The following is a 20,637-nucleotide window of genomic DNA, read 5'->3' as shown; positions in this document are numbered from 1 at the left end:
ACATTTAACCACTGCATGTGCATATAATGATTAAAAATCATCGGACTTGATAATGATATAGGATGGAGTTGCTCCAAACAAATTACTGTTTGAAGTAGCTCACACTATTCTAAATTGATGTATTGATGTAATATAGAATAAAATAAAAAAGTGAACACATGATCTATTTCAGGGATTTAAAAATAGCATTCTCCTTCTATGAAGAAATAATAGAAATTAGATTCATCAAAGCTTAGGCATCAGTGTTCTATGCTTATTAGCTGAATTAGTGTTATATGCTGGTTACTGAGAGAGAGGGAGAAGCTATATTATTTTCTTTCCTAAAGAACCAAAGGTCTTCTGATGCAAGTACACTTTCAAGGCTGCATTAGAGTCCAGGAAGTCTCAAACAAATGCAAAATCTATATTCATGTAAATATGGTGTTCCCTTCCCAAAGAAAATAGCCAGAGATTCTGATACTTCAGTTGGTATTACATGAACAATGTATTAGGCGGCTGCATGAAGTCTTAAGTGTTTTACTGACACTTCTTTTTGCTTTACTCCTTTGACATAGACATCTTTATGCAGCTATAAGTTCTTCTAGAGTTTTAAAAAAAAGCAAACAAAAGCAACCCCCACAAAAAAATTAGTGTGTTCTGGCTTATACAGTCATAATCACACTATTGTTACAGTTTTACAGGTGTAACTGTGGCTATGGAGAGATATCCTCCTGTATACATATTTGTACAGTTGAAGATGGTGCTGTTAATAGACTCTTCCTGGTGGAAGAATCACACCAAGCAAAGTCAAGCATTTAGCTCCTACAGACCATTTAGTTCCTACTCTCCTCAACCCTGAAAAAAGGCACTTATCCTTGAAAAATGAGAGTTGCCTATGGTTTATAAAATAAAATAAAATTTAAAAATATTAAAATAATAAAAATCATTATTCTGTTTTCCACAGTTATTAAGGCAAAACTTTTAAGGTGTTTTCATCTAGTATAGGTATGTGAGCTATTGGCAGTGGAAGGAAAAGGAAAAAAAAAAGGATAAGCAGAGAACTGACCAGGTGTGAATATTTTAAGTGATTACTTCTGAGTTCGTATTGGTGATGATCTTATCAACATTATCCCACTATTAACAAAGTTGTTTGTATGTAGAGGAATATATCTGTTCATCATGCATATCTTTCACTTTGTATGCCCATGTAGTGTATATTTTGATAAAGATGTACAGAGTATGGTGTCTCAGTTAATATATGTTGACTCATATAAGTTTGTGCATATGTCTATTTATATGTGTACATATACATATGCAAATAAGTATATACACGCAGCAAGAAACAGACATGTATATTTAAGCTGACAGAATGAGATTTGACAGTGTCAGTGATACAACACAGCTGTTTTAAAGTGGTTAGCTCACCACTTATCTATTACAGCCAGGAACAATATAATTAGAAATACTATTATTGTATTAAACTAGCTCTAGAGTTTCCAAGTAGGAAAAAAAAAAAAAAAAGCTAAAAAGGTAGATGCAAGTGAGTACTGTTCAGGAATGACAAATTGTATTATGGTTTTTAAACATGACAAACTGAACCTGAATTCTCAATGGAATGAGGAGGCAAAGATACTGACTTTTCAGCATCCTAGTGCAAACATCTGTAAAATATTTGTTTTCCAGAAACTATTGTTGGTCTTCAGTGAATAGCCTGCTATTCCTTTTGCATGAACCATGAAAACAGCCTGCTGCAATTCTTTAGTGTTTAGAAGCTCTCACCTTGATAGACTCAAATTTCAAGGTTCTGGGACATATCAAAGTAAACAAACAAGCCTATATGTAGTCCATTTAAGCAAAAACACAGGACCTTAGGAGAGGCAAATGGACAATTCATATGCATTTAAAACCTTTCAGAAGGACTTCAGAAGGTGTTTGTGTATTTTCTTACCAAAAGTGTTTAGAAAGTCACTGCCAGCAAATCAGATAATCCAAAATTGATGGAGGTAAGACTAATCTGCTGCTTAAAAATATTTACTGTTGACACAAGAGAGCACTACTTCTTCAAGCAGTCACTTGAGTTTGGGATCACTAAGCTTTACTACATATCCACTGAATCTTAAGTTAGTGAACCATCTGCTTATGAGAACTTTAACTACAGTAATATGTGAATCTGGAAGGAGCAATATGTCAAAACACTTTTGAACCCTCATATTCAGAAGCTTTTGAATAATTAGGTTGTCTCAAAGTCTCCTTACTGAGTTTGAAATAAGTATAATGCTCCAATATACTGATAAAATCAAATGTACATAATAGCATATGTTCTTACAATTACAATTAATTCAGTTACCAGAAGTTGGCAAATTATTGCTCATCAGACTTTCGCAGTGCATGAGTCTATGTGAGCTGTTTGCCTTGTGCCTGCTGCATTTGTGAAATAAAATCTATTAGCATAAACTTCCTCTTTGTTTTCACTTTGGTTTTGCAAGGACAAGAAGTGTACAGATGAGCCATTATTGTAGCTCAGATGACAAGTGGTAACTTGTCCAATTCTGATGACTGGATCACTTGCAATGGTTTGAACACATCCCAGATATATCTCTAACAAATCCTTTTATGTTACAAAATTATATTTTTTATTTTTTTTAAAGTAAAGAACTAACTTCCTGAAATTGTAATCTTCTTCCACTGAGAAAGAAAGAAGGATTTTTAACCTGTTGGTAGAAGCATGTGAAGTATTGCTTTTTCTGTTTCACGTGAAAGTAGAGCTTCTCAGAATGCTTAACAAAACAGATTTACAATTTCACTTTTAATGAAATGTCACAATCCCTGTCAAAACTTCCCTTTGTAACATATGTTACAACAAACTATTAGGTGAGACGCTCAGTACTCTGGTACAGAGTTCCCTCCAGCTGAAATCCAATGACACAGCCACACATTACACAAGCAAGAGTTAGACATAGCACATTAAATTCTTTGTGCATTAGACAACCACAGGCACTGACCTAAAGAATCTTCTTCTCCACTGAGACGTCTCCATTGAAAAAGTGGCAGAAGTAAAGTATTACAAGAATGTCAGCTAGCTAATAAGTAAGACTTTGCCTTGATATTGAAACTGTCTGTCATAGAACAAGATATTCCACAATGGCTGTTACAGCATACGCTGGTGTACAAGTATTTGCAAGAGCACTGAACCCACCAGGAGGCCCTGTGTCCTCATCCCCTCTGGCATGGTCAGCTCTCATACCATGCAGCTGTGTAGCTTTGGAAAAAAGCTAAGTGTGAGAAAAGACTATAAGGATCCTCATCTGGAGCCACTCCACCTTGGCACAGGAGCTGCACAGCCCTCATCTTGGTCCTGGCCTGAGGAATGGTGGATGTATGTTGTGCCTAGCTGTGTACTTTGCTGATTTTGACCTGGTCTTGTTCATTTAGCTTCCTTGCTTGATCCTGGACCAGTCCTGCCGCTACAGATTTGCCCAGACATCCCTGGGCACTCAGCTGACCAGGGTTACTGTGATAGCCTTGTTCTGCTCACCTTGTTTGGGGGCTGTCAGATGGGGCCTGAATCAGTGAATGCCCTACCCACTTGCCCTCGCTGTTCTCCCAGATTCATGGTTCCTCTGCTCTTGCAGGGAAGTCCCACTTTTACTGCTCTTGGACAGTACTGTCTTCTGGACTAAAAATCATTTTTATTCCTCTCTGCATTGAGAACAGAATAATTATTCTGGAATAAAGTCACTGCAATGGCCAATTTCTTCATGCAGACCAGACATAAATGGATTTCCTACTTTTAGGATGGGAGATTTGATGGAGGTCACTGTCCATAACCTGGAAAATCATTTGCAGTATGGAAATGACATGTAGAGAATTAGCAATAGAGTTGTGTGAAGCATTTGCAATGAAGCAGACAGCACAAAATTGACCTCTTTGGGGATTTAATAATAAAGTCAAAAAAATAGGCCTGTGTTGCCAAGAGTTTTCCTAGTGTTTGCTGGCGTTAGGGGTCAACCTTGCCACCTTGTGTTTTGCCTTGCAAGTCAAGCGGTGTTTGCAATTTCTTGTGGCTTTTATGCAATGTCAGATATAATGTGTTTTTACTACATTTTGCTTTGCATTGGTAAGCAGATTTCAACCAAGTGCTTAAGAGAGAGAAAGTGAGTTTAAGTAGCTTGAAATTGACGGAAAAATTGGCAAGACTCTCAGTGACAAAATATCAGCATGTTTGTCATAAAAAGTATGAAAAGCAGTCAGTATTTTATCAAAGACAGTGAGCAGAGTAGCTCAGGTGACTACCTGTCTGTTCTCTGATACCAGTGAGAGCAGAATAATGGCTTTATGGAATTCAATTAATAAAGAATCGAAGGATCAGAATATATTTAATGCCAGCAAACATGATCTAATGAAAAATAGGTCTTGTCACAAAAACCTGAATTTATTCTTTGATGAGATTACAAGTTTGGTTGACAAAAAGCCTATGCAGACATAATGTACTTAGAGTTGTGCCTGGATTTTTTACTTCCTGGGGTAAAAGAAATACAACGTTGAATTATGTCAAGGAGGCACACGGTAAATTAATTAATAATTGGTTGTCATTCGGAAAAGTGGCTCTCTATGGCAAACCATCATCAAAGAGAGAGCTTTGTCAAACCTGTGTCAAACCTGGTTCTATAGAAAAACTTTGCCAGCGATTCTAAATATACAGTTACTAATGATAAAGTTTTCCACAAAGATTAGTGAAATAATAAATAACAATGAGAACAAGACACTGAAAGAAAAACATTCGCTCTGCAAGACACGTGGTTCTGATTAGCTTAATGAAAGGAAAACTCAAGGTGGTTGATTCCATTGCAAAATAATCTTCATGGGTAGAAGATAAATCTGGGAAAGGAGGGTAAAACAAAAATCAATGATAGAACATTTTAAGTCAAGGAAAATCAAATTAGAAAAATTAGGCAGAGACTTTCAATGGTTAGGTTGATTACCATTGAAATAAATTTCCAAGTGAAGTGTGTTAGTCAAATACCTCTTCCTGAATTAAGTATAGAAGTAATCCATAGTAGCTCATAATGTATAGGAAATCAGAAAAGATGTACTAATGTTTCCATAAACACAATAAAGCTCAGAAGGTGGATCAATCTTACCTGAAATTGTATCTAAAAAATTTCAGATGTGTTCTGAAACTCCACTGTGTAGATGACAGATCAAGTCTAAGGGGTTCACATGGTGAGGGAGGTGTCCCTCCCATGGCTGGGGGGTTGGAACTCGATGATCTTTAAGGTCCCTTCCAATCCAAACCATTCTATGATTCTATGATGCTATTATTCATATTTTCCTCTCACTGAGGAACCTTCTCTATGGACAGAAGTGGCCAGGCTTGGAGATGAGAATTAACAGCTGGGATGGATGGACCAACCTTTTAGTCAATCTTCTGCCAGAATAGGAATAATAGCCTAAAACTGTTCACAGACATTCTTTACTGTCCTAAATAGGACTTACATTATGATTCTTTGTGCTTGTTCATGCAGGTGATTTTTACTAGCAAAAGTCTGTGAGCTCCTTTTCCTGAGCTGCAGCTCAGGGCAGTCAACAGGAGTTTATGGTTTTTAGATCAGAATCTCAGCTAAGGAATCAAAGCAATATATAACGAATCTGATATATGTTGACTCCAGAATACCATGAATGTACGAATACTTATGCATGAGCTTAACTTGACATACTATGCATGAGCTTAACTTGACATACTTTAAGCATTTCCAGGCATTTCAACATTTACTCTTGAAATCTTGTAAGCTACTTGCATCCGTGTCATTCTTTAGTGAGGAATATCTTAGGTCTGCAACCTGTGGAGCAAAGAGCCAACACCCAGGGCTTCCTTAAATGAATGAAGAAAGTAACCGCTCAAAACTGACAGTATCTATCTGAAACTAGTCATGCATTACTCATTTGAAATTTGATTACATAAGTAGTCCTGTTCCTTCTATTTATATGTATATATATAAGAAGACCAACACAAATGATTCCTAGCATGCAATGCAGCATTCATGGCAGCACCATGACTTCCTTCATTTGGTAGACTGCCTTAATTACAAATTTTCAGGAAGTGAATTGTGCCCGAATCTTTTCCAGCACCTTACGGATCTTCAAATTCAGTACAGTCAATGGACTTTAAGCTTTTTCAATCACAGAATGCTGTTTACAGACATTGTTACCCTTTCACCTACACTTACTTGTCTCAGTCTGCTACTTGCATATGCAACATCTTTAAGAAATATTAACAGAAAACTTGGTTTTAAATGCTTTTGAAGCATTGTTGAACACTATTTTTTCCTACTTCTATGTAATTATTTCCATTCTGCTGTTAGTGATGAAAATACGTTAAAATAAAATTTAAAAAGATTGGCTTTGAAATTCTTGAAAGCTAGATAAGGACTTTGACACAGCACCTGTAGAAGTTAAGTTAATTTTTCTTTATTAATTTTTAAGCAAGAGATTATTTCCTTCTGGCATACATGAGGACACTGTCTTCAAGACCTTGAAAAAAATTGAATGTTAGGTCTCATTAGTACTGTCAGGCAGCAAGATAATGATTTGAGCAGTAGCTCATGAATGGGAATCTCTTTAAAATAATTCCTTTGTTTCATATTTTAAAGGTTATTCTGAACAAAGAAAATGTGCAAACTCTGTCTTTCACAAAATGTATCAATACTAGAATAGGAGACTGCTTTGCAATTTAAACTAGAATAATTGGTCTGCCAGCCCAAGAGGTTGTGGTGGAGACCTGGTCTCAGCTCAACTTTTATTGAATCCTGGTTTCTTATCTGGAAAGGAGACCTCAAATCCAATATTGATTGCAGTCCAATAACCTTAGGACCCCCAAAGTCTCTTCAGGTCAGCAATACAGTATATTACTGGAGTAGAATGAAAGACTCAGCACAGAGAGGAAGTGTTTCCTCTCCTTCTGTCACTGCTGCTCTGCTCAGTTGGGTCCTGAGACAGTGGGGAAGTAAGACTGTCCATTTTTAGCATAACTAGTTCAGATACAACATGATAGAAGCATGAACAAAATGATTGTTTGCTATTCTGAAACATTATGCAAATTTTTCATTTTTTATTTCTATCTCTAGCAACTATAAGGAAAAAAGCCATCAGTACCTGAACTGAGCAAAAATCCAGGCTAAGTGATGAGAGTCCACATGTTAAAAAGCAACTAGTAATTTTGCCAGTTCCTTAAAGAAATCTAATCTTCAAATATACATTGCTAAGTCTGGCCTGAAAGTCAGTAGACTTTACAGTCTCTTCTCTGTAGACTCATAAATGCAGGCAACCAGAATTGCTAACAATCCCAAAAATGCAGGTCAAGATGTTTATATCATGAGAATTGAAGATTCATTCTTAGTTCTCGATAATAATTATTATTATTAATAATGATAATGAAATCATTGAGATGTCTGATCTCATACCATTTGTTGAATAAGGCAGTTTAGGAATACTGCCACCTGTCTCTGATTAGAGACAGGCAAAACTGAAGTCCTCGTTTTCAGCAGTCTGGAGATCATGAATATAAGTCATCAAAACATACTGAGCAAAAAAAACCTGCATTAATGGGAAGAAAGCTACAATGTTCAAGTAAATAATTGTATAGCATCTCAACATTGAGTAGCTAGGACAAAACAACTCCAGACTATAAAACAGCTCCATCTAATGAATAAGGCCTTCACTTATGACAGTTCCACACAGTGCTATGGCAGAGTTACGGGGAGGTGTAACAGCAATCTTGTTGAATAAGGCAGTTTAGGAATACTGCCATCTGTTATTATGTACTACAGTGATTAGAGACAGGCAAAACTGAAGTCCTCGTTTTCAGCAGTCTGGAGATCATGAATATAAGTCATCAAAACATACTGAGCAAAAAAAACCTGCATTAATGGGAAGAAAGCTACAATGTTCAAGTAAATAATTGTATAGCATCTCAACATTGAGTAGCTAGGACAAAACAACTCCAGACTATAAAACAGCTCCATCTAATGAATAAGGCCTTCACTTATGACAGTTCCACACAGTGCTATGGCAGAGTTACGGGGAGGTGTAACAGCAATCTATTCATAGAATCATAGAATTGCCTAGGTTAGAAGGGACATTTCAGATCATCTAGCCTAACCGCCAACCTAACACTGACGAAAACTATCACTAAACCATTTCTCTAAGCACTATGTCTACCCGTCTTTTAAATACTGCCAGGGGTGGTGATTCCACCACTTCCCTGGGCAGCCTGTTCTACTCAGAAAGTTTTCCCCTCATCTATTTATCTAGACTTAGTTTTTTGTTAATTAACCTGCGATATACCTAGATGGGAGAATGGGTGCATTTCCAATTTAAATTTCAGCCAAGGGAAGGTGTAGCCAACAGTCAGATTTGTCCCCTGAGATATTTTTCAATCAAACTAAAGGTGGGGGTCCCTGGCTAAGGCTCAGCCCAGCCTGGGGTAGGCTTTGGGTACCTCACCCCACAGCCTCAAGTCATTCCTATGCCTGCCAAGTCCCTTTCCCTACAGAGTCCCAGCAGAGACAAAACAGCACAGCAGAAGATTGTTAGCCACAGTTTTTGTTCAGATGACCGACTGCACAGTATTGTTATACTGGTGAACTACTAATTTTGCACTGTTTCTGCCATTATCCACACCACCTGCCATGGGAACTCAAGTGAAGTTACTACATCAATATGATCCCATGAAGCACAGAAGGCTAAACCTCAACCAAAAACATTACCTGGTGGAAGGAAAGAAGCAAATCTTAGCAGATTCAGAGAATATGTCTTATGTATTTATCCTCAATGACTCAAATTTTAAAAGCAAGATAATTTCTTGTGAAAATAGCATGGAACTACCTTTCATTTTAAAATGTCACCTTCCCCTGAAATGTAGCCTTTTCCCATTTAAAACTCAATTTACTAGAAGCTCTTCACATAACAGAATTTTAGTACCTTCTAGGAGACTTTGGTTCTGGAAAATGGCTAGATTGTACCTATGCACCAGGTTTTGGGGGAAACACAAAACATTATATTTGGCTTATTGTGCTACTTTATGCAGTGCTCAAAAAACAGACTCAATGTAACTGTAAGTGCTCAGTTTGAATAGAGACTCTACCTGTTTGGCAAGACCCCATTATGTTCCAAATACATTGTTGGCCTGGTCATAGTCTCTTGATAATGAACTGCATAAAACAAGGATTAATTCATTGTTAACTGCTTTATCTCAAACTATGCAGACATTGCAAATTCATTTGCATTTCAAAGCAGGGATTTGCTCGAAATATTCAGATTGGCTTGAGAACACCTGCTTTTCAGATGCAGCAAATAACATATACACACTGTTTCTGAAAGGCAAGCTTCAATCTTATCATGAAATTCAGTGTATCAGAAAGCAAAGGATGGAAAAAGGCAATAGTAAATAAAATCAGGTTTGAAATGTGTAAACAGCATTATAGAGATATTTTTTTTTTCTTCTCTATACTAGTGTACTGGCATATATTTGAGGCTGAGCCTTTTGCCAGTCATTTCTGTTCCTTGAGTTACCTCAGCAGCGGGATAGAAACATCAGCAAAAGGGGAGAAGCAAGGGGTTTACAGTGCTCCTGCACATGACTGGCATCTCATTGTGGAGCCTCTCAAAGAGCAGCTGCAGAGGAAAGTAAGCGTGCTGCCTCCCGGCTCCTCATCTAGCTCATACATGAAGACAGCACATTAAAGGAATATGGAAAAAAAATATGCAAACATAGTATTTCAAGCAGTGCTGGCTGAAATGTAAAAACCAGATGAAAACCTTAAAGCCTTCTACATGGTGTGCACAGGAAGCACAGAGGGGAGGTGAGCCAGGGGGACTGGAAATGATCTGGCCAAATTTTTAAAAGTATGTAAGTAACCATCAGGAAATGTTTGACTGTAAAATGCAGAATGACAGTGGGTGTTGCATTTTGCAAGGACCCAACAAATGTAAATTCTGTCTTTTCTGAGGGGTTTATCTGACTGAACATTGATTTCTACACTGGAGGCATCTGAGTTTGTTACCTTAGCAATGGAAAGAAATAAGTATTTTTTTGTTTGTGATTCATTTCTTGTAATTAAGATAGGTGTATTGGAAGGTGATGACTCATGACAGAGAGGCGACTGGATCTCTAATATTTGGTCAGGAGAATCCTGCCTCTTTCTTCTTGAGACAATGCTAGCCTTTTGCTGTTAACCTTAACTTTTCATTTGTCCCTTGCTGAAGTAAGAATATTTAATCTCTCTCAAGGAGAAAAACAAAGCTTAACTATTTATTTTTAATGGGTACTTGGATAGAAGGTGTTACATGTATATACAGTTCTGCAAGTACAGAGTTAACACCACTTTTAATAATCAAGGTAATGTTATAATAGTCACTGCCAAACAAAAGAAGCTACACACAAAGCAGTTGGAAAGACATAAGAATGTTCATACATTTGATGACATAATCCTTTGTAATAACGAGTTAGTAACAAGATAGATGTAACCAATAGCTGTCTTGCATTGCACCCATGAAAAACATTGATTTTCTTTTTATGTTAACAACTTAAATACTATGTGTGTAGAATCATAACACTTTTGGGAAACTTTTGTCTTTTACTTGATTGTTCCAATCTAAAATGGTTCGAGAGTCATTTCGGCTGATGCCTGGTCAGAAATTTGAAGGAAATTTAAGAGCTGGACTCACCCGTCAGGAAAATTTCCTTGATGAAGAAATTCTTCGTGGGTGTCTTTGATTTGTACCTAGAGCTTCCACCTGGGACACAAGCTGGCAAACTACTTGCAGCCCTGGGAGAAAGACTATGGCTGTAGGTTACACTTGCCCCACCAAAATTTAGACCAAAGGCTAAGGTTGACTGTATTACCATGACAGTCAGCCTTGGATCTCTGGAAGCCACAGGTCAGCTGTGGTTTTGTGTAGCCTTCTGGAAGAGTTTGTTCCTTCAGGTACAGGACAGAGAGACCAACTTGGCCTTTTCCTGTTTCAATCCAACCTCATTGAAAGGCCCAATTTTTAATGTAATGATTCCAAACCTAAATTTCCATAGGTAATCCCACAACCTCTCTAGCCTTCTGAATTTGGTGACACCTTAGCAGACAAATATGAAAACAAATACTTCTTCAGTCATGGAATACATTCGTGTTCTAAGGGGGTGAGAGTTTTGCTTTTTACTTTAATTCTTTAATCACGGATATTCAAGCAGTGGGTTGTAGAGGACTTCCTGAGGTCCCTACCAACTAAACTATTCTTTGTTTCTGTTAATAATCACTAGAACTGGAGTTCTCAAAAATATTTTCTTTCTTGTGAAGGAAAAACTAAATTCAAAGGAAATAACATAGCAGCAAAAGCTCTGGCAAAAAGTCAATTTTTTTTTTTTTTGTAAAAGATATGTAGGAAATAAGTTAGAATTTCTTAAAATACTTCAATGAGATGAAACTATTTTTTAAAGTTTTTAAAGGTAAAACTGTAGTCAGCATTGTTTTAAAAAAATCAATTGCTATTGTGGTTTTTTCAATATAAATTTCCTTTGATTTGTCTGAAACATTTTTTTCCACTCTCTAAAACTGGAAATGATTTTTGCTGGGATGAGATAAACTGCCCATCACATGGAGCTTTGACATCCAGAGTGGAGACTTCTCTGAAAGACTGCAGCTCGAGCAGGCATAGATATTGGAGAAGGAGTGACTGGGTGAAATTGTATTGACTGAGTCAAGCAGGAGGTCAAACTACATAATTATAATGATACCTCTGGCCTTAAAAATCTATTTCTTCCTGCATAAATAATGCATCAAGCATTATACATGGTACACAATAATGATATTATTAATTATCTCTGATTTTCATTACATGTGGAGTTGCTAGTCTGTACTTATCAAAGTTCCTCGTTCGTAAAGGTATGATCTTTGAGAAACGGAGGATGTCAAGAAAAATGTGAGTCAATGTCTTGCACAGGGTTCACATTCATGAGCTCGTTGATAATTTTCTGACTGTCTAGTCTTCTCTTTTTCAGTTGTTCTTATCTTCTTTTATTTCCTGGCTACTGTTAAGTAGAGAGCAGAATCTACTAATAGAAATTTGTTCATGTAGAAAATCTTGTTTCTTTTCCTCTATGCCAATATTTCCCCAAATTCTTAAAGTGACTCAGAGCTTATCCACCAATGTAATTACCCATGTCCTCAGAAGAGTTCAGAGCTCATTTGATCATGAAACACAAGAGTTAGACTTTCAAAAATATTCTCTTTGTGTAACTCATGTTTTGAAATTCTTATCTTTATAGACACGTCTGTGCTTTGACTCTATCCAGAGTAAGGATTAGAAAGACAGGAATTCAAAATGTAGATGTAATGCCACTAACAAGAAATAATTATTGTTTGAAGGTAGTGGAGGAGGAAAGTTCTGCAGCAAGACCACCCCACCAGAAGACTGAAATGCAGAAACTGGGAGGTAATAAATGCACAAGCAAGAGCATGCCATGTTTGTGGAAGCTGCTGTTAGTAAGCAGGCTTGTTTAGGGGATCATTTTTATGGAAAGAGAAGGAGCAGCACTTCAGAGGCATCCTCCAAAGTTTTTTTTGATACAGCAAAACCACATTTGGTGTTGTTATAGATGAAAACATAAGTTACAGAGAAAGGCTGGTCAATTCAGAGAGTCAGAAGTGGAAACGAATGGTTCCCATTAAAGCCATTGGTAAATTTTTGGTAGCTTTTAGTCAGAAAGCAGGATGTCAGTGCTCAGAATATCTCAAATTATACAAACTTCAATAGAAATAGCCCTTCTCAAAAGATATTTTATTAGAAAATATCTGAAGTCAAATAGAGATACCTACATCAAGAACCTCCAGGAAAACTCAGGAAAAATGAGACCAATAAGATAATTATTTTTTTTCTAAATATCAGTCTGCATAACAAAACCTTCTATTTCCACTAGAAAAATATAAAGGACCTCTCTTGAGGAAAAAAAAAAAAAAAAAAAAAAAAACCAAAACCCACAAAACAAAACCAAAACCCACAACCCAAACAAAACAACCACAAAAAATACCAAAAACAAAAACACAAGAAAAAAAAAAAACATCAAAAACTAAAAGGAAAGAAGAAACAGACCATGCTGACAGGAAATGCTAGCAGTTGTAACTGGAATCTTTAAAACAGCCAAGAACGTGCGATGTATCAGACAGGTGTGTTATATGGCATCTGGTATGTGGACCTCCATGAAAATGAGGGTGTAATCCTGCTCCAGGTCTGATAATGATTTCAGTGGGGGTCTGGTAAAAAAGCAAGGTCCAGATCTCTCCCGTTCCATCCACATAGTTTAGGCAGCTATCTCCAGTTAACATCACAGAAAGGCAAAACCTTCTTTCTTATATTATCTAAACCAGGAGATGCCTAAAACTTACTTCCTGATCAACCTGAAAGTTCCTAAGGTGCCTCAGCTTGTGTTTCTACATGTTGTTAAGAGCACCTGGCTGGGGGAGTTGGCACTGACTCCTGCTTCAGGGCCACTGTGATGAAAAGCCGGTGGAGAAGTGCCTGGGGCTGCCGATTTGTGTAGTTTTTTGTTTAATTTGGTGGCACAGCTGGCTGACAAGTTTCCTCCTCCATCTGTCGTTCCCACCCCCACATCACAACTTGCTTTCTCCTCATTTGTGTTCTTACAACTGTCTGCGGAGCTTTGCTGGAAACGGGACTTTTAAAATAACTCTTTTTTGGAAAAACCTTTAGAAAATAGCTGCATTTCAATACAGCTCACTCTTGTGATCTGGCTTGCAGCTTTGCTCCACATGCAATTACATCACAAAAACTGAGCAGGCAAAAATCTGTGATGCTAAAGCAGGAACGAGACAGAAGGAGGGCTGCGAAGGTGGCAAACGGACTTTGCCATGGGAGGGAATCACAGCAGAGGTTCTTTGAGGGATGCAGCCCACCAGCCATGCTCTGAGCATGCTGAATTCTTGCTGTGGTCATTTTTACACAGGCCCACGTTTTGTGCAATAGTCATGAGGATGAACTTTGCAGCCAAGATGTGTCCATGTATGGCTTTCAGGTCTTGCCTAACATGAGGGGGCTTGAGACATGTATTTTGGGGAATTCCTGAATAACTATGAACAAGTGTGTGTCCAGTCTGTTGAAAAGAGGCTTTACTGAAACTGGATTCCTTCCTAGTAAAAGCCAGGGGTTAAGGGGAAGTAGAAGAGAAAACAATTGATTGCTTCTGGGTCTTAATCATGACTGTGCAGCATAAAGGGGAGTAATGACGAAACGTCAGTTGGGTAGTCAAACACTGCTGAAAATGAAAGATTGGAATATTGGGGTCAAGATATTTTAACTGTGTGGAATTAAAAAAAAAAAAATCCTTAAGATTCATCTCTGTGAATCATCATTTAAAAAAACTGCTTTCTGAGCTATTTTCTCCTTGTAGAACTGCTTCTGTGGTAAAGTTTAAGCCAATACTATGAGCAGAATTGCCATTTTTTAGGTCTGGAATATGAAATTCAAGATATTTTTTAAATTAGGCTCATTCCACTGCACAAGAAGCAGTGGAAAGCAGGAAAGAGGAGTTGCAGCGGCAGTGCCTGAAGTCAGGTTCTCTAGTGAGTTGCTCTACGCTGAACACAGTCTATAAATCCCTTGCAGCAGACTGATTTGAACGTTTTCATGCACTACTGACTTGCAGGTGAGTACTTTCTGGCCCAAAAGTAGGTTAGAAAGAAAACAGGTCTGAGGAGCATGACCTGTGTGTTGAGCTGCACAGTCACACATGCCATGCTGCGCTGTCAGGCAAGTATTTTCAGCTCCCAGTTTGGTTCCCTTCAAATGGAGATGCACTTGCAATTGGCACAGCAGATGCTGGCACAAGGAGGTAAGTGGTAGCCAGGAATGAAGTCAGGAATTTGTTAGCAGAGCCAGCATCGCATCACAGAAGAAAAGGAAGAAAAGCATTCACCTTAAGGACCAGAGAATTAATGTGATTCACCAGACACTGTAGTTTGTGTATCTCTGACAGTTATCTTCCGTGCCTCCCAATCGGGAGCCATGCAAACATCTCTGAATGTCATCCTGCTTGTTTTTTTCCTGTGGTGCTTGTCTAAGATGTACGATGTGGGTTGAGAGCAGAGAAAGAGAGAAACGACCCCACTTTTCAAATCATTGAAAATCCCCAAAGCTCTTCAGGATATTGGGTGATGTTATCCATGTGTGTTTGTCTGGGGGGTGGTTGTTTTTCCCAGAGGAAGCAGGGAAGTTAATTAGACTCTACTGAAGTAACAATGAAGATTTAAATCTCGTTCTTTTGCTATTCATGAGCAAATAGACTAAAGATGGTTGGACCTGATCTCACTGGGGCACCTCCCACATGCATCTGGTGGCCTTTACTGCAGCAGGCATTTCTTAGCTAAGGTTTTTGAAATTCTTTCAGAGCCTGCTGCTCATCTGGATAATCTAAATGTTTATTTACATGTACACATATGTCCTTAGAAAATAATTGATTGACTGATGGGATGACTATATGTGTTTGTATTCTATGGACATATTACAGTATTTTGGTTTTATTTATTTCAGAGTGGCATTGCATATTAAAAACCATCCAATCAAAATAGGAAGTGCTGTACAGCATTTGATTATTTTCTATCACTTCTTCCTTACAGTGCAGAATCTGATTCTAGCCTGGGCAGGAGCTCATGGGTGACTTGCATAACATTTCCCACAGGACAAGAGTCTGAGTCATGACATGAAGGTGGCAGAAAGGGTCCCTACATCACAGAGGAGCATTAAAACAAGTCACCTTTCCTTAATTTCAAGCTAGGGTGCTTTGCTAACCATATGAAGTCCTGCTTCATATATTCAGTGTCTGGAGGACAAACTGCCATGCAATGTACAAATTACCCCTTTCCCTAGCTGATACACACAAAGATAATCACCCCTGGCTTGGAGAGGCATGTTACTGATGCTCGTGCTAGTAACTCGCTAGTCAGAAATTTTTCAGGGAAATATTTTTGTGTCAGAAAAATGCTGATGCACCAAAGTGGAGGGAAATTTCTTACAGGGAAATGCTGAGCTAGACAGAAGTTTGGTGATAAGGGATGCCCAGGTGCACTCTGTAGAGACTTATAAAAGTCAAACCTTTGTCCTTTCACCCTTCCTCACCCTTGGGGCACAGGTTGGCCCCTGCAAGTGCCCGTGCCAGCCCTGGCTACTGGGAACAGGGATGGGACTCCAGGACAGAGCAAGGCTCTCCCACCTCCCTCGGTTCACAGGCTCTGGCCAAGGGCTTTCCTCCTCGCAAGGCAGCTGGATGCGCTCCAGGAGCCGACCTCTCTGGGGAGCCTGGCGATGTCCCTGCAAAAATGTTCAGGATGTGGCATAAGGAGGAAACTCTCAGCTTTTCCAAAATGTTTATGAAACAGGGGAACTGATTCTTGTTCATCTAATACTCATAATTTATGGGACAGATTAGCCACTGCAGTCAGTATCAGAAAACCCCTCCCAAGACATTCAGCCATGCAGTGATGCTTAGTACTGCCTTACATTTAATGAACGTTTTGCATGGGGCTTCTTAGGCAAGCAAGACTTTTAAAATTAGACTTTCAGTCCACACAGCAGATTGAATAATTCATTTTGCTGCTACATAAATGGCAGTTTACTAATTTCAGTTCCTGAACTTGACTGTTGTAAGGAACCTTCTGGACCATTTCTCAGCAGTCCCTCCCTGCAGAGCTCTGTGGAGGCACGAAACTTCCCTTCCCTGGCTGCAACCACCACAGCCATTTCTTATATATATGTGCCTGTGGATTAATATAGACATACAGCGCCCAGGCAGGCACACATCACTACACAGGAACAGCTTGGCATACTGTATGCGGGTGGGGAGTTAAAGTAGCAAAGGGATGGTATGAATATACAATTTGGGTCCTTTTAGGAATATTCCAGAGTAACAGTTTTAAATGCAAAGTCTGGCTGTGATTTTTGTTTAATTATCTTTTTTTTTCACTATTACCATACTTCTAGAAGCACATAAAGAATCACAAATAAAAATAACAGTCAGAAAGGTGTGTTTTGTTAGAAAATGGCAACCTGATACTCTTCAATGATACCTCCTACATTCAATATGATTTTTCCAAAGCTGTAGAGCCTGTAGAGCAAGGGCTTTTTCACATTTCCTTCCCACAAAGGATTACTTCACTCTCAGATCTGCAGTACTGTGACATGGACTTGCAACTGGGTCGCTGGTAAATCCTCTCTACGCCCAAGACCTTGAGGCAGCATGTGATGCAAACTCGATAATTTATGAGCCCCAGAGCTGACTTGTCTGTAGCTCCCAGATCTCTAGTGAGGAGGTTATACCCCCAGGAACCCCCAGGCTGAATTTGGACTGTTGGGATTTTATAGTCTCACATACACCATCAGGAGCTTGTAACCTCTGCTTTTTTCATGATTTTTAGTCTCCTTCCCATGTTTAGAAACCTTGTGTCAGTCTTCCAAAGTTTACAATTCCAAGGTAAATTTGGCAGGAAGACTCCCCCTCTGTGGGGATCATGAGGTTTTCAGACTCTCAGACCAGCTGATACTCACCTTCAGTTGCAGTGAGATCAGAAATGTAATTTGCAACAAGGTTTCAGTAGCACACATGCCTCCAGAGCAGAGACACTTTGGTAAGTTAGCTGTTACTGTGGGGTTTTTTTGTTTGTTTTTTAGATTCCTGGAAATAAACACGTTGAAATTGCCAAATCGTAGATTTTACTGTCTGGGCTGCATCCCCAGTGACAAGCTGGTCTGGAGCACTGAGGTTTTCAAGTGAAACCCCTGATCAACTCTACAAAGTGCACACTGGTTCTCTTTCCAGGGCAAATCCATAAGGTTCCGTTAGGAGGAAAGGACACAAGAAGCCCTGCTGGAGGTGTGCACTAGGCCTGCTCCAACCTCTGATGGACCATGAGGGTCCAAAGTACTGACTGGGCCTTTGGACAGCTTCAAACCATATGTGTAGTGGCGATATTCAGTCTAGACTAAATTTAGTCCAAAGTAAAGCCCATGAACCACGTGTGGTGCAGATGTAGGGGCTTCAGCAGCATGGACTTTGATCCACTGATCTGCTTTTATTGTGCTGAAATGCATACAAATATAGATAAAACCTTAGAGTATTGAAACTTACTCTGCACTGAAAATCTCCAGGTTTGGCAAATCTGATCAGTTGTAATCCGTCAGTCTTTTGAAGCTCATTCATGAAGTAGAGCAGAGAGTTAACCTCTTGGAAAAAAAATATTAATGTGATTTTTATAACCCGTAGTGTCATTTATTTTTTTCTGTATGTCAGATGAATAAAAAGGGTCATTCTCCTAGTGATAGTGTTATCCACTGAGATAAATCAGATCCAGATTCTGTCTGACTTCAGATAGAAAACTTTTGGCTTCGTTTTTTTATTTGAATTAAACTGTTCACCTATCATCTTGGCTAAAAGGACACATTTCTTTGTCAAAAAAGTTCAGTGTGAAAATCCCTTTGCAAAATGCCTGATTTCCTGTATTTGTAATGAACTATATTGACAAAAAGACTTTTGTTTATAAGCTTTTAGGGAATCACATTGTTCATGCACTGTAGTTGTTACTCCTTATTTACAATCCCTCTATTAGAAGATTATACTTCATCATCCATTTAAGAAGTATAAAAAAATGCATGTGACTCAAACTGGAGATTGTACACCTTTGAAGGATTAAACTAAGGAAATAAAGAAGAAGGGAAATGCAAGTACTTCAGTACCCACAATCCTTCAGTGCCTGCTCCAGCTCAGGGGAGCGGCAGGGGCTTATAGATGTGCTAAGCTCATGCCATGAGTTACTGACTTTCCTCCATCCCTCCTTCTCACATAGGATGCTTTGTATAACCCAGATACTTAGTCATCCCACTCTCCGGAGAGGTGGTAGAGACAGTGACTGCAATAGCTGAGAACACGGGGTTGCTGCCATGTGTGCTGAGAAAGTGCTGTGTGCCCTCCCAGGTCCTCTCTCTCAGGGCAGGAGACAAGAGTCGCTGCAGCAGGCAAGTCTGATGTGTAAGTATGGGATGGCTATAGCCCCATTCTCCTCTGTGGGGGGCTGGTGTGTGTCTGATGCTCTGCATGACCACATCTTCCAGCTGCTTTTGAGGCCACTGAAGGGATGTCCATCCTCTGGAGGAGGCAGTGGGAATGGGGACTGTGGGACTTCCCCAGGCTCTTGTTCCCTCACACTCATCCTCCAAGATTTGCATGGAGTGTGTCAGATCAATGGCATATGAGGAAAAATGCTTAAGTGCTGCCTTGAGACAACTGGCAAGTAGATGAGACACTTACCTGAGTTGTGAATGAGTAAAAAAATAGAATTTGAAGAAAACATTATTTTCACATTGTTTGTTCAGTCACCACGACATAATTCTGAATAGCAAATATTTTTAAAAGATTCAGAAGGCTCAGAAATTATTCACACAACATAGAAATATCCATATTATTAAAGAGTAGGACTGCAACAGCTACCCTAGTCATCTGAGTTTATCATTAAAGTGGTCTGTAGGCATACAGTGGTCATAGTTTTGCAGCGTGGGAACAAGTGCAAACAAATATAACACAGACTGGTTCAGCTAATATGTTAGTAATGTGATCTGGTCTCAGAACTCATGGCAACTTGAAGAGCTTTCCAGCAGAAGACCATGCAAAACATAATAAATCTTTTATCTGAATTAAAACATGGAGAAACAAATACTTCAGCTATTATATTCCAGGGAAAGACAAAGGCAATTATGCGGGAAACTTTTAACATTGTGGTGTTGTGAACAAAACTAGTATTATACCAGAGTATATAAACAGAAGCATGCGTAGTCTGTAAAATAGAATAAATCCTCTTGGTACTCTCTGCAGAACTGCTAAGACCTCAATTTGGTTTTGGCCACAGAACTGCAAGAAAGACAGGTACCCATCACAGAGAGCGCAAGGGGGAGTGGCAGAAATGATGAAAGTTATGACAATGTTGCATGATACACAACTGTTTTTTGAAAGAAATGGGATTGCTAAATGTGAAAAAGACCTGCTAACAATTTTCAAATGTGTAATGGGTTGCTGTGAAAAGAAAGAGAAAAATCAATTTCTTTGTGTCCTTGGCAAATACAATAAAAGGGATATAGGGTTAAGGACTTGGAAAAACTTTCTAGGAACGATGCAGCATTAAAAGCAGTAGTCTGAAAAGACTGAAGAATATGCACCCAGCAAATGTTTTTAAGAATGTATTAGGCAAGTGTAGGCTTGGAGTGAGACGGGAATGACATCCTGCCTTGGGACAGATGAATTGTCTAGCTGATTTCTCAAGGTTGTCTGCAGAATCACTGTCCATGATTGTATCTTTACTTCATTCTTTTACTTAAGCCAACTGTAATCAATGTTTGCTATTTCCTCTATCAACTGTTAATACTTTTGCACTAGTTGCAGTTCAAAGTATAATCACCAGAAAGGTGACAGCATCAGTGCAGCAGCATTTATGCTTAAGCCACAAGTCCTGTAGAAGGAAAATCCTCAGGCACACGTGTAACATTTTGCAGGATGATTTTATCATGAGAACTGCAAAGTGTGTGGTTTTATTGTTAAGTCCTGATCTTGTAACT

The sequence above is a fragment of the Calidris pugnax genome, unplaced genomic scaffold (genome assembly GCF_001431845.1).
Source record: "Calidris pugnax isolate Ruff unplaced genomic scaffold, ASM143184v1 scaffold171, whole genome shotgun sequence".
Lineage (NCBI taxonomy): Eukaryota > Metazoa > Chordata > Aves > Charadriiformes > Scolopacidae > Calidris > Calidris pugnax.
The sequence above is the reverse complement of the archived record's forward strand: the minus strand, read 5'-3'. Positions refer to the sequence as shown.